Source organism: Aptenodytes forsteri, unplaced genomic scaffold, assembly GCF_000699145.1.
Source record: "Aptenodytes forsteri isolate BGI_AS27 unplaced genomic scaffold, ASM69914v1 Scaffold93, whole genome shotgun sequence".
NCBI lineage: Eukaryota > Metazoa > Chordata > Aves > Sphenisciformes > Spheniscidae > Aptenodytes > Aptenodytes forsteri.
Genome location: NW_008794665.1, coordinates 174266 through 188592, shown reverse-complemented (window position 1 = coordinate 188592; position 14327 = coordinate 174266). Strand labels below are relative to the sequence as shown.

General features: G+C 43.9%; 1 protein-coding gene across 1 annotated transcript in view; it reads left to right on the top strand.

Moving 5' to 3' along the window:
- Nucleotides 1-14327, top strand: part of FAM13A (family with sequence similarity 13 member A) — a 133830-nt gene that overhangs the window by 52664 nt on the left and 66839 nt on the right. The gene's annotated exons all lie outside the window — the stretch shown is intronic.

Sequence of the window (14327 nt, the reverse complement as noted above, 5' to 3'; positions counted from 1 at the left end):
GAGGGGTTTTATCTTTCTGGCAGGAATGATGATAGTACTAGCGTTGTTCAGACAAGACAAAGAATAAAAGAGTATCTATAGAGTATCTATAAGAGTCTATCTGTCTAGAGCAGCTATAAGAGTATCTGTCTAAAAGAGTATCTTGAGTTTTGATTGCTGGCACTTTGTCAATGAGGTGAACAGGTAATGGGCAATTCGGTTTCTTGTAAAGTCCTTCCCTGAACATCAGACTGAACCAGTATCTTTTCATTGTTCTCAGGATATTGAATTGAGTCTGTCATTCCCTTTCTTCTTGTGTCTAGTGCAGCACATGAAGGATTCAGGTTACTGTGGGAAATTGCTGTATGCTACTGAAATACGGGGTTGGCCTAATGTGGGAAATAGTGCTATTTACATGTCATGAAACACGACACCGCAGTGTCTCTGCATACCAACGCAGAACACAAAGCAGAGGCAGTGCTGCCAGACACGTAACCGAGTGACTTCACTGTGTAAGCAGGAGACGGGTGCTATTCTCAGCACTAGTGCAGACAGACAGACAGCACTCAGCTTATGAGACGAGTTAGCAAATTATGCACTAGCAACAGATTTTGATTCATAATAACGGTGGGACGAGTTAGGAAATTATGCACTAACACCAGATTTTGAATCATAATGATGGTGGTGAAGCGTAGATGTCAAATCCGGTTTCTAGCCCTTGCAGGCACACATGCTCTTTAACTTCGAGCTGTGTCAGCTGTGCGGTTTACTGTCCCCAAGCCTGCGCCCAGAACTCCTGCAGCCAGAAGACATCAGGTTTGTTTACACGTCTTCATTAATCCAGCTCCTTCTGACTGAGATGAGTTAGGAAGCAATTACCGAAGCAGGTCAGCTGGCAAAACTGAGAAGGCAATACAGCTAGACGGGGCCAAGCAGGTGGGGCTGGGTGAGAAGTTACGGCCTCTTGCACTGGTATGCTGGAGCTTGGCAGAGAGCGTGCCCCTGGCTGTACTCCACTACATGTTGCGATGTATAAAGGGAAATCAAGTGCTCGAGAGTTGAAACAAAGGGCTGCTGAGTATTGTGTCTGGGAAGGTATGTGTGACTGACATACTTCATGAGGTGCCCCAAAAAATTGTGATTCTTTTAGGAGAACATTCCCCAAAAGATGTAATTATTTGATGTAGGAATTCATACTTTCCCATCAATGTGTAATTCCTTAGAAGAGTACTGTTGAAGTATGGGACAGTTGGGCCAATACTGGCACAGGACATTAAGCACCAAATGAGGTGTGTTTGTAATTAAGCAGAAGCCTCCATGCTCAGGCCTTGAGATGAAAGATGTCTGTATCTCTAATTTTATCTGGGAAATTAATAAGCTGTAGAAATTAATTCTCTTGTAATCCCATTTTGTTCAAGAATGCCCTAGTTTTCTGTCCTGTATCACACTTCTGTACGTATTTACCTAATTGGGTTGAGTATCTGCACTGCTGTTAGCTTCCAGTACTTTTCTGTCAGTGATCTACTGCTGCTGCTGAAGGAGGAGCAGGTAGCGCTTGCTGTTTTCTACCCAGCTCCAGGATGGCAGGTTGTTGGGCAGGACGGGATGGAGAGCAGGCCCTGGACCACCCCTAAGAGGAAGAGGGGAGAGAGGTCTCTAGCAGACCTAACGCACCTGGGGGACAGCTATCTGTGCAACAGTCAAAAACCCCTATTCCCTGGCATTAATGTAGTATCTGATATATCAGGAGTGGTTTTAAACATGCTTTTGGCAGTCTTGTGTCACTCTTGTGTAATCTAAGCCTACAGTGAGGTATTACCTGGTATTATCTCAGTGCAAGGCTACGTTAGGAGTTTTCACCTTTTTCAGCAGAAAGACTGTGGCATCTGACCTAGACTATAAAGTGCTTTGCAAACACGATGCTATTCTTGTTGGGTGGTTTTGTGTCACAAGGTACTAACAGTTCTTAAATAAATGGTATCATTAATTACATGCAATTATCAGATACATTTTAGTGAAATGACTGTATCTGCTCAGCTATCATATGATCTTTGTTAGAAAAGAATAAAGGTTGTTCTTGGCAATGATAATTATTTTCTGTTTCATGAAAACTCCTGTGGTTTGTTCCCTTTCCATGCTCAGATACCATGATATGGGTGGATTAGAAGAGGATGAAGGGCTACACAGAACGGTAGCTGCAGAACTCCACCTTTAGCAGGCTCACAAGTGTAACAGTGAAGAAATAACGACACACACTACACCTGTAAGCCCCCCCCAGCAAGCACTGTAATCTTCGATAAATTTTCAATCAGTTTCATTTGACTTTAGAGCAGAGGTCTTCAGGGAGAAAATGAGAGACTTCTGGTTGATTAATAATTTTTGATACTATTTAAAACACCTCTCAGTATGTGTCTTTATACAGTTGACTTAAAACAAAGATCCGCATATTAAGTAGCAGCTACAGTTTTGACTGTCTCTTCTAGAATGGCTTACCGGTTTTTTAAATATTGAAAGACATGTTATGCCTTCTTACAGGTATGATATTCCTCATCACAGGAATTTTTTGAAGGTCCTACTGTCATTTGAAATATGTGAAATATCAGTTGCAGTCAAAACATATTGCAGAACATAAAATCTGTATCACCTTCTGTTCACAACTGTTATCTTAAGAAAATGGTACTTGTAAAGTTGATATGTTCTTTTTTCTGACCAAAATAGGTGGATTAACTACAGGTACCCATAATCCTCACTAGCACATAATGCATGTGTTCTCTTGAAGAAAATTGCCTCATTATAGCTGTGTGCCAAGGGCAAACTGCTAATTATGCAGTAGCAGAAAAACATATACCTGTAATGCAGTCTTTGAGTAAATCCCAAAACAGTGGAGAAAGAAAGAAAGGAAGGGGCAGGAGAGGAGAGACTGGTCCTCTGAAAGAATGATGAAAGTCTGCAGGCAATATGTAGCCTGTTACATATTTCTGTGAGGCTTATCTCATTTTTGCAAGAGCTCCCGTGAAGAGCTTCAGAGTAGGGCAGCCAAACGTCCGGACCCTGGGAACCACACACACACTTTATCTTTACCTGGTTGAAAGCCACAAGACCCATACTGCAGACCTCAGGAGCTGGGGGAGGCAGCAGCTTTGGGACTAGGGTGTAGGCAGGAGGGAATGGGGCTCCCTGGGGCCTTACCAGACCCTCAGTGAGAGGGGGCTAGGGTGGGCTTGCAGCTCTGTGAAGCTCAGAGTCCCTGTTTGGGTCCCTCTTTCTTTCTACTGTCTAGAAGGAAAAAGTCTGCTCAAAGCTCTGGTTCAGAAAGGGCATACATAACTGCAGTAGGAACTGGAGTGATTCTGGATGTGCCTAGAGGTGCTAAAACTCAAGTGCTTCAAATAACAGATTCGAATGGATTTTACTTCAGGGGCAGGATATATTAAGATTTAAGTGGATACAAAGGTAGGAGGGCCTCTTGCAAGCACTGCTCTTAGCCTTTCATGCTAAACTTCATACACAAGCAAAGAAACTTCATATACAAGCCTTCAGGCAGGAGGGAAAATGCTCCCTGCAGTCAAAATATGAGGCAGGGGATTGTTGATGGTGAGCAGAAATGTCTTTCCTGATGCTGGCTCAGAGGTGCATGCTGTCTGCAGACTTTTCTTGTCACGACCCTGGATCTTTTGCCTGGGAAAGAGTGCTGAAATAGGCTTTGCTGTTGTATATGGCTGTTCTAGCACTTGCTGGAGCTCCATCTCTTTGCAGTCCTGGTATTGTTCTGAAGGAGGATCCCTCAGTGGGAGGCGACCCTGCTGTTTGCAGTGTTGTTAGGCTCTGTGCATGTTCCCTAGGTGGAAATATTGATCAAAGGAGTGCGACGGGGTACCCTTCCTTGCTAGTAGTGGTCAGGTGCTGGGGAATGCGTGCGTGTATGGCAGCCAAACTTTGTGAAAAACATTGTGCAGTTCCTGAGAGCCAAAGGTTAGAGCAACCACGGCAGTCGTTCAGTAAGCAAGCCGCCTTCTCCAGTACTTTCTAGACATGTCTTTGTGTGCCAAAGATAATAAATTCCTGTTTGTGGCTGCAGTCACAGCTGCAATGAGATTTGCCAGTACAGATACCCCGTGCTGGCTTTCTAACATGTGCTTGTTCTCGAAGAGAAGGTTTGTTTATATCAACCTTTTGTTCACAAAGATCCTTACATCTGGCCTATGTCCTGCAAATAAAGGGATCATGTGCTGTAGTAGCCTCCCTAAAATAAGGGGTGGGTTAATGTACCCTGCTGCACCCTCTTAATGACACTGTATGTTCTCGCTGTTAATTGTTGAGGTATGAAAACACATGTATTTGTACACTGAGAAGTTTGTGCTTACTATAAACACTTTCCCTATTTGTTGGCTTTCCTTTTAGCAGCTGCGGTTTAAAACTAAGGCAAGCCAAAACTTACCATTATTCTCTGGCATGTGATAAGAACTTGGGTGCCAGAACAAATCAAACAGGGGGGCTGGTGGTGTTTGCTTAGCTGACTATTTTTGTTTAGGTTTGGGGGTTTTTTGTTTTTGAAGTCTGTCATGCTGGTACATTCAGTCCCTATCCAAAGTAATAATTTGCCTTATCACTCAGGAGCCTTGCTGCCAGGTTTACATAAGGGATTGCAGCCAGGCAGCCGGCAGGGCTGCCCTCCGACAGCCATGGATTCTTCGAGAAAAGTGCTCAGGAAAGGAGCAAAGGTCCTTTGGGGACCGGTGGGGAGGTGGTGAGGGCAGTTGCCTTCCGCATCGTTCGGCAGCAGCCTCTGGTGGGCCCTGCTCTGAGCCCTCAGAGAGGACTTTTTACGTAAGGTATTGTTGCTGTTTGTCACTGTCTGTCTTTAGGTTGTGTTGAGTTAGTTTTTCCAAGCTGACTCATTTAACTTTGAGAGTACATTTGTCTCCACCCTCCTATGCAATCAATTCCCTTCTTTCTTGCATTGTGAGATGCTGGCAGTAGGAACTGCCTTACATAATGAGTTGTTAAGAACAGTATTCAGTTTTCTAAAAACACAGCCACAAAGACATGTGATTTATGTGTCTCTCCAAGGTAGGTGACTGTGAATGGCAAGTCAGGGTGCGCTCTCAGCTCTTCCTGGGTTCTTCTCCCCTGTCTATAGCCAAGAAACATGTAATTATGTAGATTCTTTTTTCCATGCAAGTCACCTGGGTGGATTTCAGTTTACTTTTCCAAGCATTTGCCCTCTGTCTTCCACCCTGCACAGGTTACTCCTTTAGATTAGACTTTGTCCAGTACACTATTCTAACCTTCCTATTTACCTCTAGCCATCTTATCTTTGCCTCCCTATGCAAGATTTACCTGGTGACAAATTGTGGCTTGTGGAGTGGAGAACATTTTGAATCTGATGCCCTGACCTGTGCCACAGAAGTGGAGGTTCATCTTGGAAGCAACAAGAATCATAAATGAAACAAAGATCTGATGACTGTTAGATGTAGAAAGCAGCACTTCAATGCCATAATGTGCATATGGAAACAAAAGTTCTTCTTTCAGACCCTGAGCCAAGTATATTAGCTTTTCCTGTTTCCTGGGACAGCATCCAGCAGCCTTAGAAACCAGAAAGGGACTACAGTAAGTTCACAGCAATTGAGTAACAAAGCTGAAAAAAACTGACTCCCTTTCTGTATCTCAGGCGTTGCCCTCTCAGCTAGAAGGATTCTGTATTTTGTCATCTTGTTCATTTTTTTTGTATCTGCTTTTGCTGTGAGGAGAAAGTCCCTTCATCTCATGAGGCTGGTGGCTTTCTGATACCAGCTGGGTCAGATAATAGTTTTTGCTGTAGGAAATAAGGTGCAAACATCTGTGACAATTTTGAATTAATTTTCAAACAAAAGGATTGGTGACCTCTTACAGGAGAACACGCAGTGGATAATAAGGAATTTAAGCCAAACTTGGAAATCTTCGTGCTTTTAATATTTGTGTTTACAAAAACCAAGGCACCCATCGCTAACCTGTCTTACTAGCAACTAGGGAAGAGTCAGAGCCTCTGCACTGTGACTTGAGTTATTTTTACTGCAGTAAGTGAGTAGTTCCCTCTCCTGTAGCTTCCTTAGCCTGTCTCCTGAAGTGCCTGGTGCATTGTTCAGCTGAGGAGGTTCAGCATAGCGTGCCTTGTTTCCAGTAGCTTTGCAGAGCAAGCAGTTTTCTACCGCCTGAAGCTGTGAGGTACTCCTTCCTGTGCGGCTTCCCAGAGGGAACCTGGGCCCACGTCCTGCAGGCAGTCCGCAGGAAGATCAGCAGGCAGAGGTCACCGAGTTCTCAGCCGGGCTTGCTTGCTGCTGCAATTTCCCGGTTCAGCTGAAAGAACTGTGCATTTGGACGTTGTGTTCGGCATGTTGCAGTGTAGGCTGATGGAGTTCAGCTGTGACTTCCCATGACACACATGTATATTGTTAATCAAAGTGGTCAGCTGGCTGTCTAATACGGAAAGGTTGGGGGTGGCAGGGCAGGGTTGTCACTCACTGCTCTTGTCACTTTGCTTGCATCTGTTTGTCTCTGAGCTGTTTCAGTGTTGTAAAATCCTCCTCTTTCATGGTCAATGGCCATGAGAGATTTCCTCTCGTTTTATCTGTTGTGAGGAATGTGATCCCAAGCTGCTGACTGCTTATCTACAAGTTGCACTTTCTCACATTGGCTCAATGCCTTCCTCCTGGCCTGAAAGGGTTGCAGTTAGGAAGTGTGAAGATAGTTCCCTTTCTGTACCAAAGCTTTCCTTTTCATTCTGCACCTGCTGCAAGAAGTGTATTTGCACTAGGGGTGACTGCAAAGAGAGGCCACTAGGTAATTGCAAAGAAATTACCAAAGGCCAGTTGGACGTTAATGACTTCCAGTCATTAAGGCTTGGACAGGACTCCTGGAAACGAGATTCCACCACCAATTCCTCAGGCCCTTTCACATTCTCCAAGCTCTCTGCATTCAGAAAGTTTGTGTCATATAGGGAGGGATTAATATCTAATAAAATAACATTTTTATTGTCCTGCATTATGGTTAGGAACCACCTGACCACCATGAAACGATTAGTCTCTTGGGAGCACTGCTAACAGTGCATTATGTTTTATAGAATTTATAGATGTTTCCTTCAAAAAAAACCACGCTGACACTCCAGAAAGTGTCAAATTGCAAAAAAAATCAAGTGACTACCATTCTGAGAGGGCTACTGAGCATCACAGAAAATAAGATTTATGCCCCTTGAGTAGAAAAACTTGGATTTTTCCCAGGACTGTGAAGGTGGGTTGGGAATTTGCAAGCTTACAGACCTTTCTCTTGTTGTTCTGAATGTTCCTGATTACTAAACATAGGCTTATGCTGAACTTTTGTTTCCCTTCAGTATCCCCTTGTGCCAGTCCTAACATTGCTCAGACTGGCCTGCAGCAGGATAGGAGCGTGTTTGCACAGCCTGGACACGTACAGAGTGGTTAGGCTCAAAGCTGATGTTGCAAATGAGGGGCACAGCAGTGAGCTGCGCTGATTGAGCCCAGCATCGTTGTATCTGGCTGCGCATAAACAATAATTTGTGTTTCTTGATGTACGCACAGCTGGCTGCAGGAAAAAGCCCTGGGACTGGCCTGAGAGGGCTGTGCTCCGGTCAAATACAGTCAGGTTTTAATAGATCTGGTCAGAGTTGTCTTTTAGCCAGGATCTCCCTTGCTTCCGTGGCAGATGCATCTTCCAGCTCTAGGCAGAGAGATGGAATTATTCTCGCCCAGCTCGCTCTTCTCTTAGTGCCTCCCAGCCAGAGTCGGTCTCTCCCGCCAAGTCATGTTTTCCCACCACCTCTCCCGGGAGCCGGGCCGGCCGCTGGGGCATTTGTGCAAAGGAAGGACTCCTTTCAGTCACGTCATTAGCTGAAGAAGAGGAGCTATTTCTAGAGGGTTTTTCTGGAGGATAACTGCCAGACTGCATCCCTTGCCAATACAGACAGCAGTTTATCTTTCAGTGGAGTAAAAAGCTGCGTGCACCAAACGTGAATGGTGTGGCCTGCTCCTCCACTTTGCTCAGCCCCTTCTGATATGGTTGTTATTTTCGTAAGGCTAAGGGTGAACTACAAGCATTTCACTTTAAGATGCTTTAGAAAGCAGGAAACATGGTGGGTGCAGAGGCATGGAGTTCAAAGGATAGTAATTTTGTAGAGGATTGGAAGGATGTTTTTGGAAGGTGGGAAAGTGTGAAACCAGTGACATTTTTGGTAGGGAATGTAAATAATGCAGGGAGTACCAAGGGCTCATTTAAAAATTTTTGGAATCTTTTTGCTGACAAATGAATGCTTTTTCTTCAGTGTTTTCTATGGCAAACATTTTCATTGGTCTGAAATAGCTGAATTTTTAAAGGGTCTTTGTGCAGACTGTTTTATAAAACTAACAGTTTAGAGGAGTGGGAGAAATTTCATTAGACATTAATATTTAAGAATTTCATTAGATTAGCAGAGCTTTGGAAAAAGCCTGCTTTGGAAATAACTTGTATGCGACCGGACTCCTGCTTGTTTGCTAGCTCTCGCATGCTCGGGCACTTGAACTAACTGGTGCAAATGAAGAACCTAGTGACCTGTTGCACAGCATGCTTTACCCGGTTCCCACAGCAGATTAGCTGGCACAACCATTCATTACTTGATGCTTTCCCAGAAAACCCTTTAGGAACCTACTCCCAATCCTCCCCCTTCCCTAGGAGGGAGGCCAAGAAAAAATTTCTGGGCTATCCCATGGGGCGAGAGTCCTTTGGAACAAGTTAAAGCGGCTGACAGGCGGGTGTGGCAGTGGTTGCAAAGGACACTGCTGCCTAATGAAGAGCAGCCACAGCAGCTAATCCAGGTCTCCTGGGAGCTTGGGGTGTCCCTCTCAATGGGAAATGTGCTTGCATGTTATCTGTTGGCTGACATCAGGAACTCTGAGAACATGAAGCTCTGAGAAGTTTTCAGCTTGATGTTTACCTTTCTCCTGTCCCAGCAAGTTTAAGGAACAATACTGGAATATGTTTCCTCCTTAATAGATTTTAACTAGCTTTGTTTAAAAGGTAATTTGATTTCCAAGTTGCAGGAAGGAACAGAAGAGCTACAGTGCAAAAAACCAGTATATTCCCCATGGATATGCCAACAAAACTTGTATTTCTGTGCCAGTGCAAAAAATAAAAGGGGTAAAATGAAGTCAACTGAGAGCAACCCGCTTCTCTTCTGGACAAGAGGAGTATTAGTTAAGAAAATGAGTAACAGAATTCTGCAAATTACATCTGGGCAGTTTGTCTAAGGCTTGGCGTTCCTGGACAGAGGCAACTGTAAGTTGTAAGAACGTTAAAAATTCACCATCGTCTTTGATGAATTGTGTCAGTAGTTAGTTATCATCACCATTTAAAAACGTCTCATTTCTAGTCATAATTTGTCTATCTTTGACTCCCAGCCATTGGATCTTGTTCAGCTTGTGAGTACTAGGTCAAATGTTAACGTTTCCTGCATGCATAGGCTGTTTTCTTTGAAAAGCACTAAACGTATGGGGTTTAGTTCTTGCGTTCCCTTCATGGGTTGTCTGAGCACTCTTCAGTTTTTCACAACTTGCTTGAGAATGGGAATTCCTGAACTGATCAGTGTCTTCTGTAGCAACCAGCCCAGTAGGAAATACAGACATAATACACCTTTTCCACACAATATCTATGTTGATGCCTCCGAGGATGACGTTAATTCCTTTAACTGCACAGTCACTCAGAGCCTGTATAGAAGTGCTGATCTGGCGTGACGTTGTATCTCCCAGTAGGACCCATCATCTTGCACATAGTTCCCAGATTTGACTCTTACATGGCTGTACAGAAATTTCTAATGCTTGCTCGCACACAACATACATACAAAAAGAACCACCAGTATTATTTGACATTTCCTTTCAGATCATTGATAAAAGCATTAAGTGATACAGGGCTGAGTAGCAGCCTTGGAAAGTCACTGTTAGTCCTTACCCCCTTTCTGAGGATTCCCCTTTTACTAAATTACGTTTCTGACATATTAGTTGCTCTTTCTTCCCATTTGTGCTCTTTTGGACAGGGCCTATTTAATCGTCTGTCTGCTTTGTTTGGACATGAAGGGCTACAGTTTCCAAATATGGTTTCTATTTACATGTGACTTGCTTATTTCATGTGTGCACATAAATCTTCTGGCCTGGGGGAGATTTTCCACGGTGTTTGTCACTTGTAATTGCAGATGTTTATGTGCACAGATACTCTAAAGAGAAAAATGCATGTATGTGTACATAAATAATGACATTTTAAATTTTGTATTGGTGGTATTTTGAAAAGTACATCCTTTACTTTTCAGTCTGATGATATCTTTGCTTTGCATTTCATGTTTCTGCCAGGGGGAAATTATTGCGTAATTTAGTAAACACTGTGGGAATACATTGATGGTATTGAGCAAAACTCCAGCGTCTTAAAAACCCTCAGATTTTATCAGACCAGGCAAGATCTTTTCTTTTTTTTTTTTAAAAAATAGTATCTAATTTGCGTATGACAGTGCAGTGAGGCAAGGGATAACTGCTTTTCAGGAGGCAGACACAGCCACATCCTCATAAAATCCATTATCTAGATCACTTACATCTTGTATTCTCTGGTGCTGTTCACAGATCCTCTTCTCTTGTTGCTTTATACGCTGAGAAAATTACTTGGTGTGCAGCTAAGTATGAAAAGGAAAGAAAGAGGAGAAAGCACTTCTGTAATGATGATTGACAGGAGACTTCCTTTCCAAACCTGTGTTCATTCTTTAATCGTCAATGGTGGTGGAGAAAAGTGATTATTCATATTTAGTTCCAGCCAGTGTCTTTTTTCCTTTTTTGAATCTCAGGAAGAAATTTGCAAATCAAATAGTTTGAACCCAGGTGTTGCCTTGGCGTAGGTGCTGAAGTGTGGTGATATGTGTTGGTATTTTAGAGGGCTTTATAATTTTTATTGTTAGTTGCCGTCTATTTTCCTGAAGTATTCACGATACACTAAGTCATATACATATGTATTCACGATACGTACAGTCAGTGGAGAGGATGCTGTGCCTGTCCTGAGAGAGGGGTTTTTTCCCCATCCTCTGTATGTATGTTTGGTGGTACCATAAATAGCCACCACGGTGCATTGTTGCTGCCGACAGATGAGTTTGGCCTTTCTGAGCAATAGGAATGCAAGAATTGTATGAAACTTGCAGAGAGGTTTTGTTTTCCGTGTTTAACATGGGAGAACAAATTCAACAAGTACAAACAAATCCAAAACAAAATGTTGTATAATCCCAGGTTTTATACATGATAAGCTTGAATTATGCAAGTTAAAAGGGTGTAAGAGGGCAGGGGGAGGGTAGGGAATTCCTGCCTCTGTCAAGTAGCAAGTTGGCTTTAATGTAAACATCTGTGAGAAGGAAGTGGAATTGTTTGGAGATAAGACTGCAGTTTTCTGGCAGCTTTTGTCTGCCTACTTCGTGCCGCAAATACATCACTTGCGGTCCATACCCATGAACAGAGGAGGTGAAGAATTAAGGAGTTATGTGCTCATTTAGCAGAGTGAGCAGATTCAAAGGGCTCATTGAGATGATGCGAGCTGAAGGAAGGTGGCATGCACCGTTGGGCCATTTCCCACTGTTTGAGTAGCAGGTACTGCTGCTCTTGCCAACGGTTGGCCACTGTGCCCCAAAGTACTTTTTTTAAAAATTTCATTCTCTTTGACATTTCTCCATGTTAAAATCTTTTATTGCAGTATCTGCAGCTGCTCCAGAAATAATTAAAACCTTGGGAAACCAGCAGTGCTAGCAAAAGTCCACCAGCTGCATTTTTTCATCTGTGATCTCCTTTCTTTTAATGGGTGTTGGAAGTTGCATGCCAGTGGGTGTGCAGGGAAACGTGAGCTAGGGTACCTCTTCTTAGTCCTGATGGTTTTGGCAATGTTAGAGTCAGACGAGGAAGGAGAGGAGAAGACTGATAACCCATTGAGGGGACTCCAAAAGAAGAGAACAGAAACAGAAGGTGGATCTGAAGGTGCTGATGGCCCAGGGAGCCCTTGGCAACTTTAATGTTCTCCCAAGGCATCTGGTTGATTTTAGCACGATGCCATGAACTAACCTTCACTGATGCTAATTCATAAATTAATCTTTCTCGTTATTACAGCATCTCTTTTTGTTAGTGAATTCTTTGTCGAGAATCTTAGTACTTTTAAAACTCATTGATATGGGCAAGTCCCATGGAAGTTATGACAAAATAGCTAGGGTATAAATTCAGAGTACAGCAGCTATTTGGGTTATTCTACTTCTGTTTATTCAGCAAGCTGCTCTGGAGAAACCTGACTCCTTCGCCATGTAGATGGGTCCTTAGTTAAATGTAGAAATTTTTTTTTTTTTTTATTGGCATCCTGATGGTAGCACTCAGTTTATAGAAGTGTAATAAACTAAGAATAATTGCGTGTGTATAAAAAAAGACTGGACAGGAAGAGGCAATTTGATTTATTGTCAAATTGTGAAACATACAAAGTGCTTTTGTTTTATACTGAAGCAGTTTTATGTATCAGAGTAAAATCTTTCTCATGGTTTTAGTTGCTTAAGAGCACATATGGTGCATTTAATTTAACAGGAAGTCATCAAGATACTCATTTAATTGCCACAGATAAGAGCAGCCCAGATCCGTGATGGCAGAGTGCTTTATCAGCATTGCTGACTTTCCTAAAAAGGGGCCCTGTGCTGTGCCTGGCATGACTGTGGCGCAGCAGAACGGGCTTGTGCTGAGGCAATGGGCAGAAGCATTACTAGTGCACTTCTTCCAGTCAGCCTGCTGACAGGAGCAAATATTAAACAGTCAGCATACTGAAGCGGAGCCACTTCTCGATTGACCTCTGCGTCTCTACTCCATGCCACCGCTTTCTGAGGCTGCAGCTGCCTGCTGCTCTTGTTTTTAAGATAGAAAACGCCCCTGCCTCCTGCTGAGAAAGGTCAGGATCTGTTAGGCATCCCTGTGAAATGTCTGATATCATTCTGCTAACCTGTGAGTGGCTGCTGCTTCTCCAGAAAGCTGTGGTGGCTCATGCCTAATTCACAGGACCTACATCTGTATAGAAGTCTTAAACATACAGGTACTAAGCTCTTGCCACAGCTTTCTCCCAAACCAGTGCCAGTCCTCGCTGGGGTTGAAGGTGACAGTGCTTTTAATATTGACTTGAATTTTTGAAGATTGGCATGTCTGGCTGTGCCAGAATTAGCCAGTAGGCTTTTACCACCTAAAATGTTGAAAGGATCCATTCTCTTATGCCCCTTTATCAGTTTGAGATTGTCCCCTTTGCCGTCGCATAAAGTGTGGTGTGGTAACGTCGTTCACAGGTAGGGCAGCAGCAGAAGTGTTTCTGTCCAATGTCGGGGGAAGTTGAAGGTGATTCCTTAGGCGTTCTGGGCAGAGGAGGTGCAAAGGTAAAAAAATAAAACTTTGGGTATGCTCCTTCAGCAGCCATTAAACATTTCAGTGCAAGACCTTAAGGATTTTGTACTGTTCATTTTCCAAGGCTGCTATGTCCTGGAAAGTGGCACACCCATTGTGTGGGGTTCTTTTGTTACCGCTCTTCCCAGCCCTGAATTTCCACCAAATAAAATGGTGTGATTCGTTGTTTCAGAGCAGTATTTGGTCAGCAACCACAGATGTAGGAGCAGGAGTGCTTGAGGGTAGCCCACTGGGAACATCAGTAAAAATAAGTGTTGCAGAAGCCGAACTTCTCTCTTCATTTCAAATGTTAAGGGAAGAGTTCTCATATGCTCCTCTTCACTATGTGTCCGAATCGGTTGGCCAACTACTGCACAAACCCTCTGAACCCCTGTAGCATCTGCTGCAATGCAAAGGGATGGTAAGTTCAAACGCTCGGTTGTGTCAGCCCCTGTGGACACCTACACATGGTGAAGGCGTGTGTGCAGCAGCGCGGCTCGGTGCAGCTTGCAGAGGGGGAGTAGCCCGGCGATGGTATCGTAGAGCTTCAGGTGGGCCAGGTGCATGCCGAGTGCCCTGCCCGTGGGCATCCCGCCCAGCCCGGAGAGGACCCAGCGCCGCCGCGGCCGTGGGGAGGAAGGTTGGGGATGACTACATTGCACCCTGGGTGACATTTAGGAAGAAGGGGGGGGCGTGGGTTATAGTTACTAAAAGGGATACAAAAGACCTTGTGTTAGTTAACACAAGGTGTTTTTGTTAAAAGGTATCCTGCGGTAATTTGCCCTCAGCTTGTGTCATTTCTTGCAGGTCCAGGACCATCTGGACATCATAAACCTCTTTTGGTTAACCTGTGTCTGCCATGCCGGTGGGGCGGGCCGGGGCCGGGGCGGGTGTCCCTCGCTCCCCGGC